General features: G+C 44.3%; 1 long non-coding RNA gene across 2 annotated transcripts; it reads right to left on the bottom strand.

Moving 5' to 3' along the window:
* LOC144325821 (uncharacterized) lies at nucleotides 1-25,014 on the bottom strand. Of its 2 annotated transcripts, XR_013391008.1 has the most exons (4): nucleotides 24,884-25,014; nucleotides 16,270-16,341; nucleotides 10,849-11,025; nucleotides 1-1,012 (listed from the first exon to the last, which is right to left on the bottom strand). It is a non-coding gene; the product is annotated as an uncharacterized LOC144325821 (long non-coding RNA). The 2 variants fall into 2 exon arrangements; XR_013391007.1 differs by lacking the exon at nucleotides 16,270-16,341.
* Nucleotides 25,015-25,356: the final 342 nt, after the last annotated feature.

Raw genomic sequence — 25,356 nt, 5'->3', positions numbered from 1 at the left:
CAAAGAGAAGTGCAAACAGAATGCAGAAAGAAATACATAATGTTTCATAATATTTTGTTTCCATAAATTACAAGGCTGATAGAACATGGTGGAATAAGACTGCAAACCAGATGGTACCCAATGCATGTTGAGAAATGGGATAATTGACAATCAGGATTCCTTTTTGCTTTTCTTCTTTGCTTTTTTGAAAGGGAGGGATCTTCTTCATACAATTCACCGGGGAATTGAGAAAAGGATCCTGGGGAAGGTGTCATATATGTAATCCACTCTGGCTCTCATTCCCAATTCAGAGTAAAAATTCAGAATGGATAATACTCCCTCAGTCACCATCCCATAATATTGCTTCCTCAGAATGACTTGAATGTGCAATTCCTTGTAGAAATGGCTTGGTGCACCCACAGTTCGAATTCTGGTGCTCAGATCAAGTGGCCTGCAGATGGTGAAGCATTATACAAGGATTTTAAATTCAACCACCTGAGGCAAAACAGATATAATGCGGAGAATTAGAATGTAGGCATAATCAGTATGCGATAAGCATAAGGAAAGCTTGCATGCATCTTATTTCAAGAAGGGCTCAGATGCCACAGGTCACGCCTTGTGCCAGTTGTGATGTTCAATATTTCAGGAGGGAGTGGTGGGAACTGGTCCACCTCTCCTGTTTTTCTCTTGCTTTATTTTGGTTGCCGTCCTTCTTCCATGCATATACTTCTTTGGCCTTGATTTAGAACTTGCAGGTAGTGTGGCTGGTACTGTGGGTGCCTGAGCTGCTTGGCAGGGCATGACAGCCACCACTGGCATGCCGAGAAGATCTGCCCAGAGGGTATTTAACACATGGGTTGTGCTGATCAATGACAAGAGGCTCCTCAGGGCAGTAGAGCTCTGGCCCTGGGATGGTCAGGACAAAAGCTGGCGGCTGGATGGTCACTGTTGAAGGAGGACATTGAGCATGGCAAGAATCGCGCCAGATACCAGAACGACGACCGGCAGACATCTTTGAGGTTTAGAGGTGGATCTGAAAGAAGATAAGTCAGCATTATGTAGAGCTTGAGGTGCTGGTTAAGAACCTAAGGAGAGCCCTGCTGGATCAGACCAAAGGGCCATCTAGGGTAGAGGTTTAACAATTGAAGGTTTTATTCCTTCACAATTCTAGAACGTGAGTCCATCCAGTGAAGCTTTCTAGTTGCCTGACTCAATCTATTTAAATCCCATAGCCCCATGATAAAGCACACATGTTATGAACACGAGGCCTCAGGTCCAAATAGGAGCAAGTTCTGCTTTAAGGACCTAAGGCAGAAAGACTGGGGAGGACGTCCACCTAACACCAGGAAATCTGATGCATTAGCATCCATAGTCCAATGGCCTGACAACTTCTTATACATGGTAGCCTCAGCTTCCTGATGGAGCTACGTATGTAGAAGGCAACAGTTGCCATCCACACCTCCAGCCCAAAGGTTTTGAGTTCCATTGAAAAGGGAGCTAACTACCTTTGGGCTTTTGACCCCAATGTCAATCTCCAACAGAGTCTCATCTATGCCTGCACTCCAGAACTACCTATCCCAATATCAAACTTCAGCAAAGTATCTCATTGATTCCCAGGGCTTCTTTTCACCTGGAACTCAGTTCCAGCACCTCTCAGGTGGGCACCATTGTCATTATAAGAGAACAAGGGAGGTGTTCATGGTGAGTTCCGGCACCTCTTTTTCTAGAAAAATAGCACTGGCCGTGCCCATAAATCAGTGGTGAGGAATCTATGGAGCTGCAGAGGTTGCTGAATGGCGGCTCCTAACCAAGTATAATGCATCCACATCCAAAGAAAGAGAAGCAATGCAAGTAAGTTAGCTTGCAAACCTCACACAAAGGAGCAAATCCCTGAGCCAACTTATCTATCCTGCAGATGGACTCCTGTGTAACTTCTGCATATCTAGAAGATTCAGAAGCTGTGCCCGTTGTCCCAGAACCCAAATAGACTTACCTAGTTCTCTGGGAATCAGAAACGAAGTGTTTGGAAGAAGCCTAGTGCATGGGCTTTTTATACTGCTTGGTGGCAGGAAGTTTATTTAAGACTTCCCTGTTTTTCTTTTGGGGGTGGAATGGATATAATGAAGAGCTGACATATTGCTATAGGGAACACCACAGATTTTTTAATAGAGGTGACACCCTTTCCTTGATAATCTAATATTCATTTATGGTCACCGCATTGGCATGTTATGTTTCTCCCAAACTCAGTATTAAAGCACCACACATATTTTAACATAGGCAAATGTGCCAAAATCAGCACTTGATCTTCACAAAGTTGTTATTGAAACTGGCACATCATGATCAGCACGTGGTTCCATGACATAGCCAGTGTTTGCAGCAATCAGGATAGAGACATTGCTGGTACCCTGATACCACTAAGTGTCTACCAAGGTCTCTCTTTGTGGAAGACCTCTGAGAAGATGGGGATCTGGAAGAATCTGGATAGACAAGGGGAAGGACATACTATGGGAAATTTATGCTATTAGCACATCTTGAATTTTTCAACTTTCAAATTCCAAAGATAAGGAGTACTAAAAAAATTGAGAATTCAAAGATATTTTGGTCGAATCAATATGATTTAATTCTGTTTTGTAATTTAAAGGTAAAGGTAAAGGTACCCCTGCCCGTACGGGCCAGTCTTGCCAGACTCTAGGGTTGCGCGCTCATCTCGCTCTATAGGCCGGGAGCCAGCGCTGTCCACAGACACTTCCAGGTCACATGGCCAGCGTGACAAGCTGCATCTGGCGAGCCAGTGCAGCACACGGAACGCTGTTTACCTTCCCGCTGGTAAGCGGTCCCTATTTATCTACTTGCACCCGGGGGTGCTTTCAAACTGCTAGGTTGGCAGGCGCTGGGACCGAACAACGGGAGCGCACCCCGCCGCGGGGATTTGAACCGCCGACCATACGATCGGCAAGTCCTAGGCACTGAGGTTTAACCCACAGCGCCACCCGCGTCCCTTTTGTAATTTAAAAGTGTGTAAAAAGGTAAAGGTACCCCTGCCCATACGGGCCAGTCTTGACAGACTCTAGGGTTGTGCGCCCATCTCACTCAAGAGGCCGGGGGCCAGCGCTGTCCGGAGACACTTCCGGGTCACGTGGCCAGCGTGACAAAGCTGCATCTGGCGAGCCAGAGCCGCACACAGAACGCCGTTTACTTTCCCGCTAGTAAGCAGTCCCTATTTATTTACTTGCACCCGGAGGTGCTTTCGAACTACTAGGTTGGCGGGCGCTGGGACCGAGCAACGGGAGCGCACCCCGCCGCGGGGATTCGAACCGCCGACCTTTCGATCAGCAAGCCCTAGGCGCTGAGGCTTTTACCCACAGCGCCACCCGCGTCCCAAAAAGTGTGTAAGATTTCATAAAAAATGGTAAAGGGACCCTTGACAGTTAAGTCCAGTCGCGAATGACTTTGGTGTTGCGGCTCTCATCTCGCTTTACTAGCCGAGGGAGCTGGCCTTTGTCCACAGACAGCTGGTCATGTGGCCAGCATTACTAAGCCACTGCTTGTGAAACCAGAGCAGCACATGGAATTGGCATTTACCTTCTCAGCAGAGCGGTCTAGTTGCACTTGCCATGCTTTCGAACTTCTAGGGTGGCAGGAGCTGGGACCAAGCAACGGGAACTCACCCTGTCGCGGGGATTCGAACCACCAACCTTCTGATAGGCAAGCCCAAGAGGCTCAGTAGTTTACACCACAGTACCACCTGCGTCCCGTAAGATTTCATAGAGATCATTAAAAAATGATTGCCAAGTACTTGCAGTTATATGTTATTACTATTATTTACTTGTTTAGCATTACTTGACATTTTCAGAAGGTAAACTTCAAATTATTCGGTTTTCTAAAAGGAGTTCATGTACTTCTTCATCAGACATAGACTTACCAAGCTAAATGTTGTCCATTCACAAACATAATAGCAGATTTGAATTCCTGACATCCCTCAGACAACATATTTTTCATACCCCCTCACTTAAAAAAATTGCAAAAAATACATTTCACGGCCTAAAATGACATGCCATATAGAATTCATCCCCATGACATATACATGCAGGTCCTGCTACTGGAATGCTTGTTATCCACAAATTCAGATGTCCAAACATAAAACTGATGCTCAAACCTCATTACATTTTTGGTTGATTCAGTCAGAGTTTCACACCTCCTAACTTGTTTGTTTGTTTTTTGCCATTTGGGGGCAGAAACCAGGGAGAAAGGGATGGGGAATTTTACCTTCTGAATCTTTTGAATTCTCAACATTTTTAGCACCCCTTATCTCTGGAATTTGAAAGTTGGAAAATTCAAGATGTGCTAATAGCATAACTTCCCCATATTATGTCCTTCCCCTTGTCTATGCTGAGTCTTCCAGATACCCATCTTCTCAGAGGTCTTCCACAAAGAGAGACCTTAGTAGACACTTAGTTGTATCAGGGTATGAGCAATGTTTCTATCCTGATTGCCACAAACACTGGCTATGTCCTGGAACCACGTGCTGAGCCTGATGTGCCAGTTTCAATAACAACTTTGTGAATACAAAAAAAAATTCCTTCCAGTAGCACCTTAAAGACCAACTAAGTTAGTTCTTGGTATGAGCTTTCGTGTGCATGCACACTTCTTCAGATACCTGAAGATATCTGAAGTGTGCATGCACACGAAAGCTCATACCAAGAACTAACTTAGTTGGTCTTTAAGGTGCTACTGGAAGGAATTTTTTTTTGTTTTGACTATGGCAGACCAACACGGCTACCCATCTGTAACTTTGTGAATATAAGTGCTGATTATTGTCACATTGGCCTATGTTAAAATTCAAGATGGATCATGATGTGCCAGTTTCAATAACAACTTGTGAAGATCAAGTGCTGTTTTTGGCACATTGGCCTATGCATCAACCAACATGTTAAAATATGTGTGGTGCTTTAATACCGAGTTTGGGAGAAACATAACATGCCAATGCGGTGACCATAAATGAATATTAGATTATCAAGGAAAGGGTGTCACCTCTATTAAAAAATCTGTGGTGTTCCCTGTAGCAATATGTCAGCTCTTCATTATAGCCATTCCACCCCCAAAAGAAAAACAGGGAAGTCTTAAATAAACTTCCTGCCACCAAGCAGTATAAAAAGCCCATGCACTAGGCTTCTTCCAAACACTTCGTTTCTGATTCCCAGAGAACTAGGTAAGTCTATTTGGGTTCTGGGACAACAGGCACAGCTTCTGGATCTTCTAGATATGCAGAAGTTACACAGGAGTCCATCTGCAGGATAGATAAGTTGGCTCAGGGATTTGCTCCTTTGTGTGAGGTTTTCAAGCTAACTTACTTGCATTGCTTCTCTTTCTTTGGATGTGGATGCATTATTAGGAGCCACCATTCAGCAACCTCTGCAGCTCCACAGATTCCTCACCACTGATTTATGGGCACGACCAGTGCTATTTTTCTAAGAAAAGAGGTGCCAGAACTCACCCTGAACACCTCCCTTGTTGTCTTGTAACGACAATGGTGCCCACCTGAGAGGTGCTGGAACTGAGTTCCAGGTGAAAAGAAGCCCTGGGAATCAATGAGATACTTTGCTGAAGTTTGATATTGGGATAGGTAGTTCTGGAGTGCAGGCATAGATGAGACTCTGTTGGAGATTGACATTGGGGTCAAAAGCCCAAAGGTAGTTAACTTCCTTTTCAGTGGAACTCAAAACCTTTGGGCTGGAGGTGTGGATGGCAACTGTTGCCTTCTACATACGTAACTCCATCAGGAAGCTGAGGCTACCATGTCTAAGAAGTTGTCAGGCCATTGGACTATGGATGCTAATGCATCAGATTTCCTGGTGTTAGGTGGACGTCCTCCCCAGTCTTTCTGCCTTAGGTCCTTAAAGCAGAACTTGCTCCTATTTGGACCTGAGGCCTAGTGTTCATAACATGTGTGCTTTATCATGGTGCTGTGGGACTTAAATAGATTGAGCCAGGCAACTAGATAGCTTCACTGGATGGACCCACGTTCTAGAATTGTGAAGGAATAAAACCTTCAATTGTTAAACCTCTACCCTAGATGGCCCTTTGGTCTGATCCAGCAGGGCTCTCCTTAGGTTCTTAACCAGCACCTCAAGCTCTACATAATGCTGACTTATCTTCTTTCAGATCCACCTCTAAACCTCAAAGATGTCTGCCGGTCGTCGTTCTGGTATCTGGCGCGATTCTTGCCATGCTCAATGTCCTCCTTCAACAGTGACCATCCAGCCGCCAGCTTTTGTCCTGACCATCCCAGGGCCAGAGCTCTACTGCCCCGAGCAGCCTCTTGTCATTGATCAGCACAACCCATGTGTCAAACCTCTGGCACAACCTCTGGGCAGATCTTCTCGGCATGCCAGTGGTGGCTGTCATGCCCTGCCAAGCAGCTCATGCCACAATAGCAGCCACACTAGCTCCAGCCACAATGCAAGCAGCTCATGCCACAATAGCAGCTACAGTACCTGCAAGTTCTAAATCAAGGCCAAAGAAGGATATGCATGGAAGAAGGACGGCAACCAAAAAAAGCAAGAGAAAAACAGGAGAGGTGGACCAGTTCCCACCACTCCCTCCTGAAATATTGAACATCACAATTGGCACAAGGTGTGACCTGTGGCACCTGAGCCCTTCTTGAAATAAGATGCATGCAAGCTTTCCTTATGCTTATCGCATACTGATTATGCCTACATTGTAATTCCCCGCATTATATCTGTTTTGCCTAAGGTGGTTGAATTTAAAATCCTTGTATAATGCTTCACCATCTGCAGGCCACTTGATCTGAGCACCAGAATTCGAACTGTGGGTGCACCAAGCCATTTCTACAAGGAATTGCACATTAAAGTCATTCTGAGGAAGCAATATTATTGGATGGTGCCTGAGGGAGTATTATCCATTCTGAATTTTTACTCTGAATTGGGATTGATAGCCAGAGTGGGTTATATATATGACACCTTCCCCGGGATCCTTTTCTCAATTCCCCGGTGAATTGTATGAAGAAGATCCCTCCCTTTCAAAAAAGCAAAGATTAAAAGCAAAAAGGAACCCTGCTTGTCAATTATCCCATTTCTGAACATGCATTTGGTACCATCTGGTTTGCAGTCTTATTCCACCATGTTCTATCAGCCTTGTATTTTATGGAAACAAAGTATTATGAAACATAATGTATTCCTTTCTGCATTCTGTTTGCACTTCTCTTTGGGCTATTCATACCTCTCTGGGTTCATATTAAACTTCTATTTGCATCCAAAAATATTGATCTCCTCTCTCTTTTTTCTATGATTGAATTCAAGTGTGGAATTACGTAGGGTTCTCTCATTACCTCCTGTCGAGGCACTGAGCTGATCTTGACCAACTCAGCTTCAGCACAGTTGCAGCTGCACCTACCCTTGTGATACCTTGGGGTCCTCATTCGAAATGAGAAATGGCCTTCAAGGTACCTTTGACTAAATCAGTTCCCTTTTTTTGCAGAACAAAAACAAAGAACCTAAACTAAATCGACTCAAACACCAGAACATATAACATCAATGCAGATCACTTCATTTTATAGATTTTATGCCATTCCCAGCATAATTCCCTATATCTCACTTTCTTGATTTAAATGTTTACAAATTGCACCTTAATATAAGATATCACAAGGTGGTATGACACTTAAAAATACAGTATTATATAGTAAAGTTTCAAAACTATCAAATACATTGGTGGAAGTTAGTTCACAAAGAATATAAAGTTTGAAAGCACGGTCGGAATAATTTTGCTCCCACTCTAGGTTCAGGGTAGATTTGCCACAACTCAACACCCCGAAAGTGGAATTTTGAAGAAACCCTATAACTGGCATGAGGTTCCTCTTTTTCACCTACTTCAAACTGTAAGGAGCCATTGCTTGAAGTGGCTTTTTGTTCATGGGTTTAATCTGGCCTCTAATCTGGGGAGGAAAGCAAATCCTTGGGGTAAAATTCCCAAAGCATTTTGGGTATGAGCATTCCCTTGTCAACTTGCACTGAAGGTCGGGCATGCGCACCACAGTGAATGTCAAACCATTAAGGCCATGGCTCGATCTAGACTGAGCAGTTTAACATTCTTAGAACGATATTAGATATATTGTTCTAAAATGTCACAGGGCATACTTGTAAATTAAAAGTGTTTCTTCCCTTTGTTTCCTCCATCAAAATGTTGTTTCCCTACTGCTGGTTGCTGGTTGCTCTGCAGCGCATTAACATTCATAATGTGTTATTAAACGTAGGGTGTCATGTGTCCATCTAAGTTATGAAAACCATTCCTTAACCCTTTCTTAATTTTAAAAATCATCCAGAATGCAGCAGCGAGACTGGGGATTGGGAGCGGCCACCATGACCACATAATACCTGTCTTGAAAGACCTACATTGGGTCCCAGTACGTTTCTGAGAACAATTCAAAGTGTTGGTGCTGACCTTTTAAGCCCTAAATGGCCTCAGCCCAGTACACCTGAAGGAACGTCTTCACCTCCATTGTTCAGCCCAGACACTGAAGTCCAGCTCTGAGGGCCTTCTGGTGGTTCCCTCACTGCGAGAAGCTAAGTTACAGGAAAATAGGCAGAGGGCCTTCTCAGTAGTGGCGCCCTCCTTGTGGAACGCCCTCCCATCAGATGTCAAGGAAATAAATATATGATTTCTACTCCGATGGGGAGTTTGTCTTCGACAATGTGTAGAATCATGACAATGAAAATAATAGAGTTGGGGCGATAACATAACACTCTTAAACATCTGATCCCACTGTGAATGGTTCACTTTGAGAGCCATTGTTATCTGTGATTGTTGCTGTCATATTATGATGGAGGAGCTGCAGGATGTTCACAAATTTATCTGGGCAGTCAATTTTCGGAAGGACAGTCCACAGGGCATTACCATTTACAGTGTCAAAGGCCTTAGTCAGGTCAATAAACACGATATACAGGGGTTGGTTTTGCTCTCTGCATTTTTCTTGAAGCTTTTGGGAGGTGAAATCATGTCCACTGCCCTAGAAGGTCTCAAACAATTTTGGGATTCAGGAAGATTAGCCTCAGATATTGTTAGGAGATGGTTTGCTAAGATCCTTGCCATAATTTTGCAGGTAGTAGCTAATAAAGAGATGCCTCAATAGTTTCTGCAATCTGTTTTATCACCTTTAAATTTTTTTTGATAATTTTGGCATCCCTAAAGTCTCCTGGGATCTCCTCTCTCTCCCAGATTTTTTCAATGAACTTGTGAAGTTGCTGTGTAAGTTCAATTCTGCCCACTTTTAAGACTTCAGCAGGTATCCCATCAGGTCCACTGGCTTTGTTGTTTTTCATTTGGTTAATAGCTATACACAACTCTCCCAGATTTGGAGATACTGCAAGCTCATCTCTAACTTGGTTTTGCAGAATTTGTGAGACGACCTCAGCAGCTATGGGGGAGTTGCAGTTAAGGAGATGCTGTTAATGTTCTTTCCAGCAGAATCCGAAACCAGGGAAGAGAAACAGCGGAAGAAGATTGGAAAAAAATTAAGGACTATTTAAAGAAATATTGTAAAATTAATGAATGTTAAAATGACGCTGGATTAGAAAACATGTGGTTATTAGCGGTAATGGATAAGTTAAAGAGAAAAAGTAAGATTAAAATTAAGTTAAAAATAAAGCAAGGATTTGCTGAACAATTAATTAGAAATTGGAATACAGAAAGGGGAGGTATGAGGAAGTCGGGAAAGTAAGATATAAGAAATTAAGGGTTGAAATTATACGTGTTTTTATGTTTGTTATGTTTATTGTATGGTTTTGTTTTGTTTTTGTTGTTATAAATAAACTTTTGAAACTTCTAATAAAAAAATTATTTAAAAAAAAAGTTCATTCCAGTGCAGCCCAATAGCTTCTTTATCTTTTAGAAGTGTGGTACCGTCTGTTGTGGGACGTGGGTTGCCACAGAGCCTAGGACTTGCCGATCAGAAGGTCAGTGGTTCGAATCCCTGCAATGGGGTGAGCTCCCATTCCTTGGTCTCTGCTCCTGCCAACCTAGCAGTTCAAAAGCACGTCAAAGTGCAAGTAGATAAATTGGCACTGCTCCGGCTGGAAGGTAAACGGCGTTTCCGTGCTCTGCTCTGGTTCGCCAGAAGTGGCTTAGTCATGCTGGCCACATGACCCGGAAGCTGTACACCAGCTCCCTCGGCCAATAAAGCGAGATGAGCGCTGCAACCCCAGAGTCGGTCACGACTGGACCTAATGGTCAGGGGTCCCTTTACCGTCTGTTGAGCATAGGGGGCATATGCAATGATTTATTGGCCATAGATGGTCTTTGTGGTTTTAAAGAAACTCTGTGCATCATGAGTGTCAGCTAAGTGCTGGCTAAGTACTGAGTGTACAGAATCATTGTTGCTGTAGTCACATACATAAATACCTTTGAGGTTTTCATTTCTTCAAGTATTAAAACATTATGGCTCTGTATTCAATTAGAATTTCAGGGTAGCCACGAGAAAACTATCAGATCACCCTTAAGGAAATGTGGTTCTCAGAAGAAAGACATTGTTGGCTACCTCTGAAGTAGCACCTTCTGCCTTTCTTGTTTACCATGGCTCACCAGAAGTAGCATGTTTCAGTGGAAACACCCAGATGTGGCAATCCTGTAGCCATCAGTCCTGGTTTTTGGGTGGTTTAAAGACAGCAATGCAGTGATCGTTTTGATAATGATTCTCCTGATCCCAATTGAGCAAATTCCAGGAAATGTGAGATTACATCTCATATAAGAATGTGGCTTTGGCGTGCTATGAGGAAAAGAACCTGTAGGGTGTAACTTGGATGCTCTACTGCTCTGAGGTTTGCAAGAAACTCATAAACAGAACAGGCAATTACTTACTGTAATTTGAAGTTCTTGCCACATGGAAAACACTCAGCTGGGAGGCAGAGCCCTGTGAAGTAACTCATCCTGAAGATGCATCATGCGACATCAATGCCAGTATCTGAAGTCTTTTCTCACAGCCCTTCTTCTTCTTTTAACTAAACTTCAGTGTTCCCAGGTTCGTAGTACTGATGTCTAGAAAAGGAAAACTAGAAAACTAACTTCTACAATTATAGTGCTTTAGAGAGACTCTCAAGAGTATCCAGTCCACCACCACCTCGTTCAATGCAGGGATCTCGCAAGTACAGCATCCCTAACCAAAGGCTGCCCAGAGGCCGATTGCTCCACCATCAAACATATCTCAACAATTAGGCAGTTTCTCCTAGCATTTACCACAAACACATACACTTGCAAATTTATCTGGCTTTTGTTAAACTGTTTGGAATGACAATCATTCATTGGTCTACTGCCAATCACCCAAAGTATAGCCTGCAGTTCCTGGCCTACCTTTTCACTGCTGTTCCCCTTAAATGGCCTGGTACAAACTTCCAGTTCCCCTGAAGGTACATTTCTCCCCTGGTGCTAGGACAGAATCAGATCTGGGTTGTGTTTGCTTGTCTTCTGGAGGAAAACATGGACCAAAAACCCTCCAGGAGCACCTCCCAGAGCATCACCTCTGCATGTTCTATTATCTAATACAGGTGTGAGGAACCCTTGGGCCTTCAAATATAGCTGAACTGCAAGTCCTATATTCCTGGCCATTAGGCGATGCTTTCTGGTGCTGATGGAAGCTGTAACACCTGGAGGGCAGAGGTTCCCCAACTTGATCTAATATCTAGGCCCTAAATTTCAGGGTTCTCAGAAGCTAAGTTCCATTGACCTAAGCTAGTTACGTCCATCAATTTCACTGGGTCTACTCTAAGGAAGAGCAGCATGGGATACAACCCTTATAGATCACAGTTTCCATAAAAATACACCATACAAAATGGCAATAAGCTCAATAAAGCATCAATTAAAATGAGCTGAGAAAGAGAAATCAATACAAAGAAAAAATCATTTATGAATCACTTGCTAGAAACATCCCAAATGAATTGATAATAAAAACGTTTTCCTAAAAACATTTTCAAATTTATTATAGAATCAGATCAGACCTTTTTTTTTAATCAATAAAAAGGTTGTTGGGAAAGGAAGGTCTTCAGCAGGCGCGCACACACATACACACTATATATATATATATATATATATATATATATATATATATATATATATATATTGCCGTCTATAGACCCACAAAACAGTTTCAAAACAAGATACAGTTAAGACAACCAAACAGGCGAAAGAGACTGAGGTAGTCATTTTGTTATGTCTAGAGCGTAGGGTGATGGTCTTTGCTTCTTGCGACCTCCGTAAGAAACTTCGCCACAGTCAGTGTAATACCATTTGACCTATCCTCCGGAAGGTATTTAATATGGAAGGCTTCGGATTTGCTAGTAAGGCTTTGATCATTTGATCAAGTCTAGTAAGGCTTTGATCCCTTGTTTGCTCATACTGCCGACAATGCAGTAGGATATGGTTCATGCAATCAACGTCCTGAGAACATAAACAAAGCCTATTCTGATAGGGGATGCCTCTCAGTCTACCATTTAGAAGTTCTGATGGAAATGCATTTAACCTAGCTTTGGTAAATAAATGTCAATAGGTGGGTATGGACAAATTCCTAAGATATGAGGCTTACTGAAAGTCGTGCCCATATTGGATTCCAGCTGCAATCGGGAGATAGATTACATTGGATCTGGATCACAGGTCGCTATGTGAGATGTCCCAAAGCCTTCGCCTCAGGGATACATGGGCGGTATCGTAGCCCAGTTGATACAAAAAGGATGGTGACAGTCCAATCGAGGTGGTGTTCCTTGCCATAGTTTTAAGCCATGGACTGATAAACTCCTCGTTGGTTAGATGTACAGTGGTACCTCGGGTTAAGTACTTAATTCGTTCTGGAGATCCGTTCTTAACCTGCAACTGTTCTTAACCCGAAGCACCACTTTAGCTAATGGAGCCTCCTGCTGCTGCCACGCCACCGCTGCACGATTTCTGTTCTCATCCTGTAGCAAAGTTCTTAACATGAGGTAATATTTCTGGGTTAGCGGAAGCGTATGTAACCTGAAGCGTATGTAACCCGAGGTACCACTGTATAAGTAATCCCTTCCCCAGGCCAAATACTGAGATCTTAAGCCAGTATTTCAAGGTAATTTGAGACCTGTAGTAAGGGCCGGGGAAAAACTTTGCCTGGAACCCATCTAACTTAGGAAATAAGCTGTTGTACTAGACGTTTGAAGTTTAGAGAAGTTGGGAGACAGATTTTGCATTAACAGGCACCAATAAGACAACAAGAGACATCACTTGTCCTGATATGCGATGCGTCCAAGGGCCTGATCCCAACATTGCATGGAATAGACCACCTGATGAGTTGGTATCTACAAGATACCATCCCTGGCAAAGTAGAGTGACTAGTTACGTCTGTAAGGGGGTGAGACAATATTTAATTAGGAACATTGGAATATAGGAAGCTGCATTAGTGTTGCCTTATTTGACACTTTTTCCAGACTCCCAAATTCTCAGGGGTCTTTTATGGTGGGTTAACTTAGTGGGCACCTTACAGGTTTGAGGGTACCAGCAGTGACTCCATCCTGATTGCAACTAACATTAGCTATGTCCCATAACAACTTGTTGATTGTGATGTACCAGTTAGGAGAGCAAATTTGTGAAGAGGAAATGCTGATTTGGCACGCTGTCCGTGCAGCAATTGGTATGTTGAAAGATTTGTAATGTTTTGATACTGAGTTTGGGAGAACCCTATGACAACAGTGAGGTGAGTATTCAGTGAGGTGAGTATTCTGATTATTAAGGAAAGGGTGTCAACTCTTTACAGGAATCTGGGGAGTTCCCTATGACAATTTATCGACTTGTCATCATACACCCCTTAAAAAGGGGGAGTCTTAAGTATGTTCCAGGCTACCAGAGATTCAGTATAAAAAGCCCATCCTCTAGGCTGCTTCCAAACACTTCTCAGCATTCCTGCTTCTTAGAGAACTAGGTAAGTCCACTTGGGTTCTGAGAAAGCGGGCACATTTTCTGAATGTACAAATTTTCTAGGATGCACATTTTCTAGGTTTACAAAGGTTATGCAGGTGAATGTCAGTTGTTGCTAATTTTCAAGGGTAGATTGCATTGCTATGTGAGGTTTTCAAGCAAGTGCACTTGAATTGTGTGTGTGTGTGTGTCTGCATTATGCTGGACTGGAGCACTTTAGTGGGGAAAACTTCCCTGGGGTTTACAGTAAAGGTGAGGAACCTATGGACTCCTCCAGCACTCCAACATCATCCATAGGTACAATGGTCAAGGATGATGGGAGCAACAATCCAGAAACTTCTAGAGGACCACAGATGCCTCACCACTGATTTACATTCTTAGATGAGATACTTGATTGAAGTTTATCATTGGGATAGATGGTCCAAATGGACGATAACTTCCTTTTTGCTGGAACTCACAAGCTTTGCAGTAACAGTAGCAGTGGTGGTAGCAGTTGTTGCCTTCTACATAGCTCTACCATGAAGCTGTGAGTCCCACGAAGAGGAAACCACCAGGCCCTTGGACTATCCATCCTAAAATGTGTCAGGTTTCCTGGTGTCAGGCTGAAGTATTTCCTATTCTTTCTATGATAGGTCCTTTAAACTGATACCACCACTATTTAGACCTGGGACCTTCTGCACTTTCTCATTTGGTTACAGGAATTGCTTATATCGAGCCAGAAGACTGGCTCATTTAAATTGTAAAGTTGGAGGAAGCCATGTCGATTTTCAAGACCAACTTTCTGCTCAATGAGGAAAATCCAGAGTTTGATAATCCAGAATATATTACTGCCCAGTGTATGCTTGAAGACCTCTAGAGTGGAAGAACCCTTCCACTACCCTTCTGCTTGTACCAGTAATGGAACCTAGAGTTTCTCCCTCATTAGAGTCAGAGGGTTTTATTCAATGAAGACCAGCTCATTACATACCCATGAAAATTAACGAATCTAACTTTGTCACGTTTGTTAACTTCAATGGGCCTACTCTGAGTAAGCCTAGCATTGTATCCCCCCCTCTCCCGTAAGGTGAACAGCTATCTCTTGGGGAAGCTCTTCCTTTAGCCCAGTGTTCTCCAAGGTCTCAGGTTAATGACTTTTCAAAATCATCTGATATCCATTTTAAATAGAGGTGGTTATGATATTCTAACCCACAGGAAGCAATGATGGCCACATATCTGGATGGCTTTAAAAATCATGGCAGATAAGGCTGCCAGTGACTACAAGCCACAATGGCCATGTTCTGTTTCAAATGTCCAGGGGAGTAATGCTTCTGAATATCTGCTGCTGGAAACCACAGAAGGCAAGAGTGGTTTGTGCTCAGTTGCTGCTTGAGGGCTTCCCATAGGTGCATCTGGGTGGCCTCTGTGAGAACAGGATGATGGACCAGATGGGACATTATCCTGATACAGCAGGCTCTTCTTATGTTCTCTTGTTCTAATTCTGATGGTCTCACCCAGCAAAACCAAGACTCCCTAAATTCTTCAGCTCCATGGAATCACTACCCTATAGGGAAACACCACAGTATTTGAGACTTTAGCTTAGAGAAAATGAGGTAGTAAACAACCATTGTAGGCTTTGATAGCTTTATAGGCTTTGATAGTTGATTTGGGGGGAAGGCTATAGCTCAGTGGAAGAGCGTCCGCCATGCTTGCAGAAGGTCTCTGTTTCAGTCCCTGGCATCTCTGAGTAGGAGAGACCCCTGTCTGAACTCCTGGAGAGCCACTGGCAATCAATAAGCACAAAGCCAAGCTGGATGGAACATTGGTCTGACTTGGTATAGGGCAGTTTTGTATGTTCCTGAATATAAACCGCCTGTAAAGCCTGTAAAGTTGGTAATCAATCCCTAACAATATGCTGTGTGACAGAGAACTTCCTTTTTCTCTGTGCTGAATCTTCTGCAATGCAGCTTCATTGAATGGCAGCAATTTTTTTAATTTTTATTATTTTTTTTTACTATGGAAGGGGGAGAATGAAAAACAAATCCCTCTATTGACTCCATGGATATATATATCCCATTGTATGGAACTAGATGGCCTTTTGGCGTCTTATTGAGCTCTTAACTATTGTTAATATCAAACTTGTGCTCTCCATTGGGAACTCTGCATGATGCTGACTCCATGTTCTTTCAGGTCCACCTCTGAACCTCAAAGATGTCTGCTGGCCGTGGTGGATGGAATAATCAATGCTATGCCCAGTGCCCCCCATCAACAGTGACCATCCGGCCACCACCTTTTGTCCTGACCATCCCAGGGCCAGCTCTCTGTTGCCCTGACCAGGCTTTTCGCATCGAGCAGTACAACCCATGTGCTTACGGATATGGCGGCGGCAGATCTTCTCTGTATGCCAGTGGTGGTTCCAACACGTCCGCGTTCTATACCCAGGCCCTGCCAAGCAACACATGTAGCAGTGGTAACTGCTGGCTTTAAATGAAGACCAAAGTGAAAGATCCAAGGAATAACGATGGAGAAAACAAGAAGAGCTAGATCAGCTTCCACAACTCCCACCTGAAATGTTGAACATCCACAATGCATGGATGTTTCCCTTATGTCTATATCTGTTTTGCCTATTGCAGTTGTATTTAAAATCCTTGTATACTGCTCTTACTGTCTGCTGACAACTTGATCTTAGCAACTGGTTGAGAATTGTGTGCATCCAGTACTTTGTTTCACATCGTGTTTGCACTTCTGACCAGGTTATTCCTATTTGCTTTCATATTAAAATTTGAATTGCATCCAAAATCACTTATCTCCTCTCTTCCTTCTATGGTTGAACTGAAGTGTGGGCTTCCTTTATTGCTTGCTGTCCAGGCACTGTACCAACTTAGTTTCAACACAGCTACAGCCACATCTGGCTTCATGATACCTTGGGGCCCTCATTCTCTACGATAAGTGGATTTCATAGAGTCATCAAGGCAATCAGCTCATTTTTAAAGAAGCAAAAGCGCTCATCTCACTTTATTGGCTGAGGGAGCCAGCATACAGCTTCTGGGTCATGTGGCCAGCATGGCTAAGCCGCTTCTGGTGAACCAGAGCAGCGCACAGAAACACCATTTACCTTCCCGCCGGAGCGGTACCTATTTATCTACCTGCACTTTGATGTGCTGATGTGCTTTCGAACTGCTAGGTTGGCAGGAACAGGGACCAAACAATGGAAGCTCACCCTGTCGTGGGGATCTGAACCGCCGACCTTCCGATCGGCAAGCCCTAGGCTCTGTGGTTTATATATATATAAAATCAAGTTGAACAACAGAATAGATAAGCCACTTTTGAAAATAGATTTTATGGTGTCCTTCAACAAGCGTTTCCAGTACGGTTCTATATATTTTATTTTATAGATTTAAATATTTACAAACCACAGTTGTCTATAACATATCACAAAGTGGCTTACAACCTGAAAACACAATATTACTAGCTCTGATTTGTTTGTTGTAACTCTATTGTCAGAGGCTGTTAACATCTGTATAGCAGCTGTTGGTAACCACGGGTGGAGAGCATTGTGTTGTGCTCAGCTCCTACTTATGGGGTTTCCATGGGGGCACCTGGTGAGGAGATTTCACCCCTCCCATATCCAAGAATCTCCTGAGGAGTCTGCTGACTCTCCAGAGAGGAGGAGGCGTGTTCTGCTATCTACTTATTCTACTCCATCAAAGAGTCAGTCAGTCAGTCAGTGTGTCGGGGAGAGAGAGAGACTGAGTGTTACAGATCGTGTGTAGAGATAAGGTTGCTGCTAAGAGCAGCTGCAGACACTCAGTGTAGTGTAGCATTCTTTATGCTTAGAGAACCCATTAAGCTCTGTATATAGTTGTATAGTAGTTGTAGATAGAATAAAGAAGATATTCTACAGAGCTGCTCTCCGAGTCATTTATATACTCTGCTAGACTCTGCTATACTCTGCTGTGCGATGACTGTCTTCTTGTGGGAGTGAATCCGGTGCTCACAACTCTAAGCTGTGAGTCCACAGCACTTTGACCTGTTCCTGTGCAGAAGGTGGTCTCTGGAAGTGCTACCCAGCTCGCCTAGCCCAGTCGGGGCTGAAGTGTATGAGTCCAGTTGGTGGCACTGGCTCAAGGGCGATGCTGACACCTGGCTGGCCACTGTGGGAACAGGATGTTGGTCCAGAGACTGTCCACTAACCTGATCCAGCAGGGCTCTTCTGATGTTTCTAAGTTCCTGCCACTTGAGCTTAAAAATTGTTGATGAGGAACATATCAGGAGGGAGGTAGTCTAAAATCCTCCTCCCATCTAGCCATCCTTTCATTTTCAGCTCATAAAAGAATAGGGCTGTAACATCAACACTCCATCTCCCTTGAGGCGAAACTCTGCCAGTACATCACCTGCCATTAAACCCAAATCAGGTGATAACTATTGTCAAGAAAAGGGAGCAAATCATATCACACAAGCAAAGGTGCAGAGACACAAACACATGCCCAGTTTACTAGAGTAGCCTGACCTATCTGCATAAAAATAAATAAATCCTTCCAGGATTCACAGAAATTTCACCCAGCCAACTCCTTATTACATCAACAGGCTCCTATGAAAGACACACAGCCCTGAATCTAGTCCTGAAATGCAGGGATTTTCTGGGCAATTAATTCACTTGCTTCTCTATCATTGCAACTGTGTGCAGAGGAGGGCAACCTAGATGATCAAGGGCTTGGAAGCCAGGCCTCGTGAGGAATGGTTGAAGAAGCTGGGTATGTTTAGCCTGAAAAAGACAAGGCTGAGAGGAGACATGATAACCACTGTCAGGGCCGCCTCAGGTCCCAGCTCACAAGAGACCAACGCCAAGTCCACTTTATTTACAAAAGTCTTTATTGAAGTACATTGTTTGTTCCACAGCCGAGGCGCGCAGCCCCACGTCTGTTACGCTTAGACCGCTGAAGTCCCCTCTGAATCAGTCCCGCCTCCACACCAGTTTAAGAGGCTTGTGCTGGTCCACCTCTTCCTGTCCTTCCTTTTCCGCAGGGTCTTTCTGCCCCCCTGGGTTCCTTCCCTCCTGCTTTCCCCTGACGCTGAGTCCCCAGACGCCTGTTCCCCCCTCCTCCGTGCTTTGGGACCAGGCTCCTCCTCCGGGCTCTCCGCATTTCCGCGCGCCTCCACATTTGAACTTGGCGCGCGTTCGCTACCCCTGACCTTCCTCTTGACAGTTACACTACTCTCTGTACTACTCTCCGCCCCTTCCGGCAGGACGTCTTGCCCCGATCTCCTTCCCCTCTCTGCTTCCTGCTCTGCTTCGTCTGTCACACTGGGAACTCCACCCTCTTCACTCCGTTCCGGCGGGGAAGCCGGCCCCGATCTCCAACTCCCACTCGGGGTTTCCCTGCTGCTCCCCTGCTCCTGACGAGTCCCCCCTGTGGCTCCCCTTGGCCTGACCAGGGGCGCCCCCTTTTGGGAATCCTCCGATTCACTTGAAAGACTCATGGAAACCCTCAAGTCATTGTCCTCCTCCTCCTCCTCGTTCCTGGATTCTTCCTCCTCGCTCTCAGTCTCCTCCCTCATCTGTGCCTCTCTCCCTGAACCCCTGACAACCACCTTCAAATATCTCAAGGGTTGTCAGATGGAACATGTAGCTTGTTTTCTCCTGCTCTGAAGGGTAGGACTCGAACCAATGGCTCCATGTTACAAGAAGGGAGAGTCCATGTAAACACCAGGAAGAAATTTCTGACAGTAAGAGCCATTTGACAGTGGAATGGTTCCCCTCAGGAGGTTGTGGACTCTTATTCCTTGGAGGTTTCAAAGTAGAGGTTGGCTGTCCATCTGTCATGGATGCTGTGGCGATCACACAGGGTCTCCGGACGTTTAACGGTCTATTGACCCCTGTGCCACCACTGTGCTCGCTTCCCCGCTGCCACCAACCAGTTACTCTCTGGTAAAACACCGAGTCCAGTCAGTTGTTAAAAGTAAACAAAAAAAACCCCAAGTTTATTTTACAAACATTAACGAGTTTATGGTTTCTCAGATAATATTCCTGTCAGTATCTTAACTTTAGTTTCTTTACCGGCCTATACCTTCCTAATACCTTCTGACTGATTATCTCAACTGTTTGACTGACTCCTCTTAACAAATTATCTCCCTCTCTCACACCAGACTTATCTTCTCTGTCTCTCCTAACTCCAGACTGTCTTCTCAACAACTTTAACTCACTAAAAACCTCTGTGCTTAAACTTATACACAGTTAACTCTGCCCCCTGTGTTCCCATTGGTTAGTCATATTACAATTAGTTAACCCTTTCCCTATGAACCCAGTATGATGTCACACACATAGGAGGGCAAACGCCACAGATGCTTTAGTTGACTAGATGTCCCTTGGGGTCCCTTTCAACTCCACAATTCTATGATTCTATGATTAACTGGAAACCAGAAAGGGGGCTGGATCTGGAGACTCAGGATGCTACTACTACTTTGCATTGGAGACTAGCTCATCAGGATGAATGAGGCAGAATTCCACAAACCTCTGTCTGCCTTCTTAAAACCAGTCCACAGAGTGGCAATGTCTGCCAGCTTCCTCCTCCTTAGTCTTAGGGTTTAGCAACACTAACCTTTCTTGCCCCACCCGGCACTCCTTTTGCAGGGGGTGGGACTAGATGACTCTGAGTGTCCCTTCCAACTCCACAATTCCATGATTCAGTTCTGTGATTATTTACAGGCACAGGGCCACACCTAAACTCTTTGCGTCTGAGCTTTGTTCCCCCATCCCAGTGTTGGATTTACGTATAAGCTAAACAAGCTATAGCTTAGGCAGCCTTCCTCAACCTCGGCCCTCCAGATGTTTTGAGACTACAGTTCCCATCATCCCTGACCACTGGTCCTGCTAGCTAGGGATCATGGGAGTTGTAGGCCAAAAACAGCTGGAGGGCCGAGGTTGAGGAAGCCTGGCTTAGGGCCCCACTCTCTTGGGGGGCCCCCCAAAAAATAAAGGAAAATAAAGTGTTTCTAACGGAACCTTTGCCATTGCCAAATGCCAGTGTGTTTGCATTATTAAGTTTGTTATGAATAAAAAAATCATTTAAAGTTAGAGCTTAATAATTATTTCACTAATAATATACTTCTTTTTAACTGTATTTCACTATTATTACACTTCTTAACTGTATTTCAGTTCAACAATTACTTTGATAAAATACATATGTGCAAATGGCTTTAGATACCTCTTAGGTCCATAAATTACCATATAGCATATATTCAACACGTAAGACAATGACAATTTGTTGTTGACAAAGGACAGCTGGACATATAAAGAGCCCCATTACCTTTAGTAGCCTAGGGCCTCATCAAACCTAAATCCAGCCCTGCCCCATCCCCAGGCTTTCCCCACAAAAACCCATTCTTTAGAGCTCAACATCAATTCAGTTTTCCCGCAGTTTGCCATTTGCTCAGGTTGAGCTTTAAAGAGCTGGTTTTCATGGAGAAAGCAGGGGAAGGCACTCAGACACGGAGCTTTAAATCACGAACCATGCCTGGCAAGAATCACAGAACTGAATCACAGAATTGTGGAGTTGCAAGGGACTCTGAGGGCCATCTAGGGTCAACTAGTGTGGGTAAGACCTCCAGTCTTGTCCCTTGTAGAACTCAGCAGGGAAGAGTACAGAGACAAGTTACAAGCAGTTGGGATCTGGCTGCCATTGGCTCTGGCGCCACCTACTGTTTGGGTTCCATGCATTCCACCTCACCAGTCCCAGTGGGTGCCACTCACCACTGCTGCTGGTTAGGGTAAACACTTTTGAATTTCCAACAATAGAGAGGGCAAAACCAAGGGCAAAGGAGGACACAAGTTTGCATTATGGTTGTGCATGGGGACCGAGATCCCAAAGGAGCAGAAAAGACTTTTTATGTATGTGACGGCAGCCGTACGGTTGTTACTATCCCAAGAGAGGGAAAGAAGACAAAGTCCCTACCAGAGAGAAATGGCAAACTAAGCTGTCGGAGTACAGTGGTACCTCGGGTTATAGACGCTTCAGGTTACATACGCTTCAGGTTACAGACTCTGCTAACCCAGAAATAGTACCTCGGGTTAAGAACTTTGCTTCAGGATGAGAACAGAAATCGTGTGGCAGCAGCAGGAAGCTCCATTAGCTAAAGTGGTGCTTCAGGTTAAGAACAGTTTCAGGTTAAGAACAGACCTCCGGAATGAATTAAGTTCTTAACCCGAGGTACCACTGTATGCTGAAATGGCAAAACTAACCGGTAAGCTCAAGAACCAAGAAGACCAAAACTTTAGTAAAGATTGGGGGGAAATTATAATTTACCGTATTTTTCTGTGAATTAGACGAGGTTTTTTGACTCAAAAATCATGTAAAAAAACTGAGGTCATCCAATACAAAGATAGTGGCATGGGGGGGGGGGGAGAGAAGCAGCGCGCCTTCCAGCCAGCTGATGGGCAGGAGTGCAACTTCCCCCGATGCCGCAGTGAGTGGGAAACGATCTAGGGAATGTTTCCTGCCTGCAGCTGGCGGGGGGGCTCAACAACTTTGGGCCATCTCCCCCATTTTCTTAAAATTTATTTCCCCAAAATAGGGGGGAGGGGTCCTTATACATGGGGACGTCTTATAGACGGAAAAATACGGTACTTGGGAAACCACTGTAAGGAGATGAAAACTTTAGCAGGATTGCAATAACACTTATACAGTGGTGCCTCGCAAGACAAAAATAATCCGTTCCGCGAGTCTCTTCATCTAGCGGTTTTTTCGTCTTGCGAAGCAACCCTATTAGTGGCTTAGCGGATTAGCGCTATTAGCGGTTTAGTGGCTTAGCGGCTATTAAAGGCTTAGCAGCTTAGCGGCTAAAAGACTATTAGCGGCTTAGCGGCTTAGAAAAGGGGGGGGGAGCGCGAAAAAAATCTCAAGACTCGCAAGATGTTTTTGTCTTGCGAAGCAAGCCCATAGGGAAATTCGTCTTGCGAAGCAACTCAAAAACGGAAAACCCTTTCGTCTAGTGGGTTTTTCGTCTTGCGAGGCATTCGTCTTGCGGGGCACCACTGTAATGTGGCAAATATAATGGATAAAATGGAGAGATATAAGATATGGATTACTGAATATTATGCAGTTGGAAAAGGTTGACAATAGGACCCAATGGAGGAGAAGGTGGGAAGTCCAGTGATTAAGAGAAATCTCTAAATATGGGTGTGTATTTTGTATTGTTGTAATTCTATACTTGTAAAACCAAGTAAAAATTATTTCTAAAACAACAACAACAACAACAACAAAAATGTGCATGGGCATTTTGATCCACATTCTGGTCCTAATCTGTGGCACCCTGATCGTCTCATTCATCCTGTGACACCCTGGCAGCTACCCACCCTCTCCTTGAACCATCCACGATCCCATCTGAGAGTGAGGCTAAGGGTTTTGAAAACTGAATTTTATGAAAGTTCAAATAGGATTTTTTAAAAAGGTAAGGGTTGCACCAGCACCACACAGACCAGAGCCTCTTGCTTAACAGCTGTTCTGTATAACACAGGGCACATTGTCACCCTGCAGCTAACCAGGAGGTTGCTGTTAGAGGAATTCCCAGAATGACGGATTGTTAAACCACTCTGGGAATTGTAGCTCTGAGAGGGGAAAAGGGGGTCTCCTAACAACTCTCAACTCCCTTAACCAGTGTTTCCCCAACTTGGGTCTCCCGCTGTTTTTGGACTACAACTCCCATCCTCCCTAGCTAGCAAGTCAGGGATGATAAGAATCATAGTTTAAACTGGTATCACACCGCTTTATGATGTATAGTGTCAATGTGGCCCTATTCATGTGGAGAAACCCTCTTGTAAATCCCCACACTTTCTCATCAAAATTCTTCAAGGATCTTCCTTTGGAACTACCTGGGCATTTCACATACTTACACAGGCACAGAATTTTAAGGTAGTTGCTCTTAGCAATATCTGAAGGACTGTGTCTTCCCATATAAACCATCCTGGACTTTGTGTTCATCATCTCAGGCCCTTCTTTGTGCGCCTTCTCCACATAAGGTCCAAAGGGTGGCAACACAAGAATGGGCCTTCTCTCTAGTGGCTCCCTGTTTGTAGAATGCTCTCCCCAGGAAAGTTCACCTGGTGCCTGCATTATATATTTTTGGGAGCCAGGCCTTTAAAGTTGTCTCTTGGAAGGGAGGATTATTGTTTTGTTGTTTTTGTTTTAATTATCTACCTGTGTTTTTATCCTGTATTATATTCTCTGAACCACCATGAGACCTTGTGATGAAGGGCAGTACATAAATGTGGGAAGCGGGTGGCGCTGTGGTCTAAACCACTGAGCCTCCTGGGCTTGCCAGTCAGAAGGTCAGCGGTTCGAATCCCTGTGACAGGGTGAGCTCCCGTTGCTCTGTCCCAGCTCCTGCCAACCTAGCAGTTCGAAAGCACACCAGTGCAAGTAGATAAATAGGTACTGCTGCGACGGGAAGTTAAACAGCGTTTCTGTGCGCTCTGGTTTCCGTCATGGTTTCCGTTGCTCCAGAAGTGGTTTAGTCATGCTGGCCACATGACCCAGAAAGCTGTCTGTGGACAAACTCTGGCTCCCTTGGCCTGAAATTGAGATGAGTACCACAACCCCATAGTTGCCTTTGGCTGGACTTAACTGTCCAGGAGTCCTTTACCTTTACATAAATGTTAATGATAATGATAATGATAAAGTGCTGTGCTAGTCCAATTGTAAAAGTGGGAGGGCAATACCTTTGATGTTCTTCCAACAGTTACCCCTGTTGCGTGAGATATAAATTGATTCTATTTTTTTTTTATTGCATTGTGATCCCTTTTTCTTCTTCATAGAGCTCAAGGTGGCCTGCAAGTTCTCCCTGTCCTCATTTAATCCCCACAACAACCCTGTGAGCTAGGTTTGGCTGAAAGACAGGGACTGGCCCAAGGTCACCCATTAACCTTCGTGGTTAAGTGGGGATTCAAACTCTACTCTCCCAAGGTCACGATCCAGCAATCTAACCAACTCACCACCACTGGCACTCACTGGAGATCCATCAAAGCATTCTATAGTGCAGAAACTGATAAACATTTTTTGTGTGCAGTTGGAGAAGTCTGGAGGCAGGAAAGCAGAGAGCTGTATTTCATACCTTCCAAACAGCAGCCTCCTATCCACAGTGGTGCCAGCTAGGCTGGTGCAACCACATGCACGCAATATAATTTAATAAGTAACTATTATACTGCAATCAACAATCAGCATCACAGGCTGGGCTGGGCTGCCCCCACTTGCCTTCCGCCTTAGCAGCAGCCTTAGCAAAGGCTGTTCCCTGCTCCCTTGCTCTGGCACATCCTGTCCCAGATCTAAAGATTGCTGAGAGTAAACCTTGAACACACCAGGCTTCGGAAGAAGTGGGCTTTCTTCCTTCATCCCCAGGGATGCATTCCCCATTAGCCTTCCTTTCTCTTTCCCTGTGTAATATTCCAGTGTGTTTTGTTTTGACTGC

Source organism: Podarcis muralis, chromosome 16 (assembly GCF_964188315.1).
Source record: "Podarcis muralis chromosome 16, rPodMur119.hap1.1, whole genome shotgun sequence".
NCBI classification, from domain to species: Eukaryota; Metazoa; Chordata; class Lepidosauria; order Squamata; family Lacertidae; genus Podarcis; species Podarcis muralis.
This window is presented reverse-complemented; position numbering and strand designations above follow the sequence as displayed.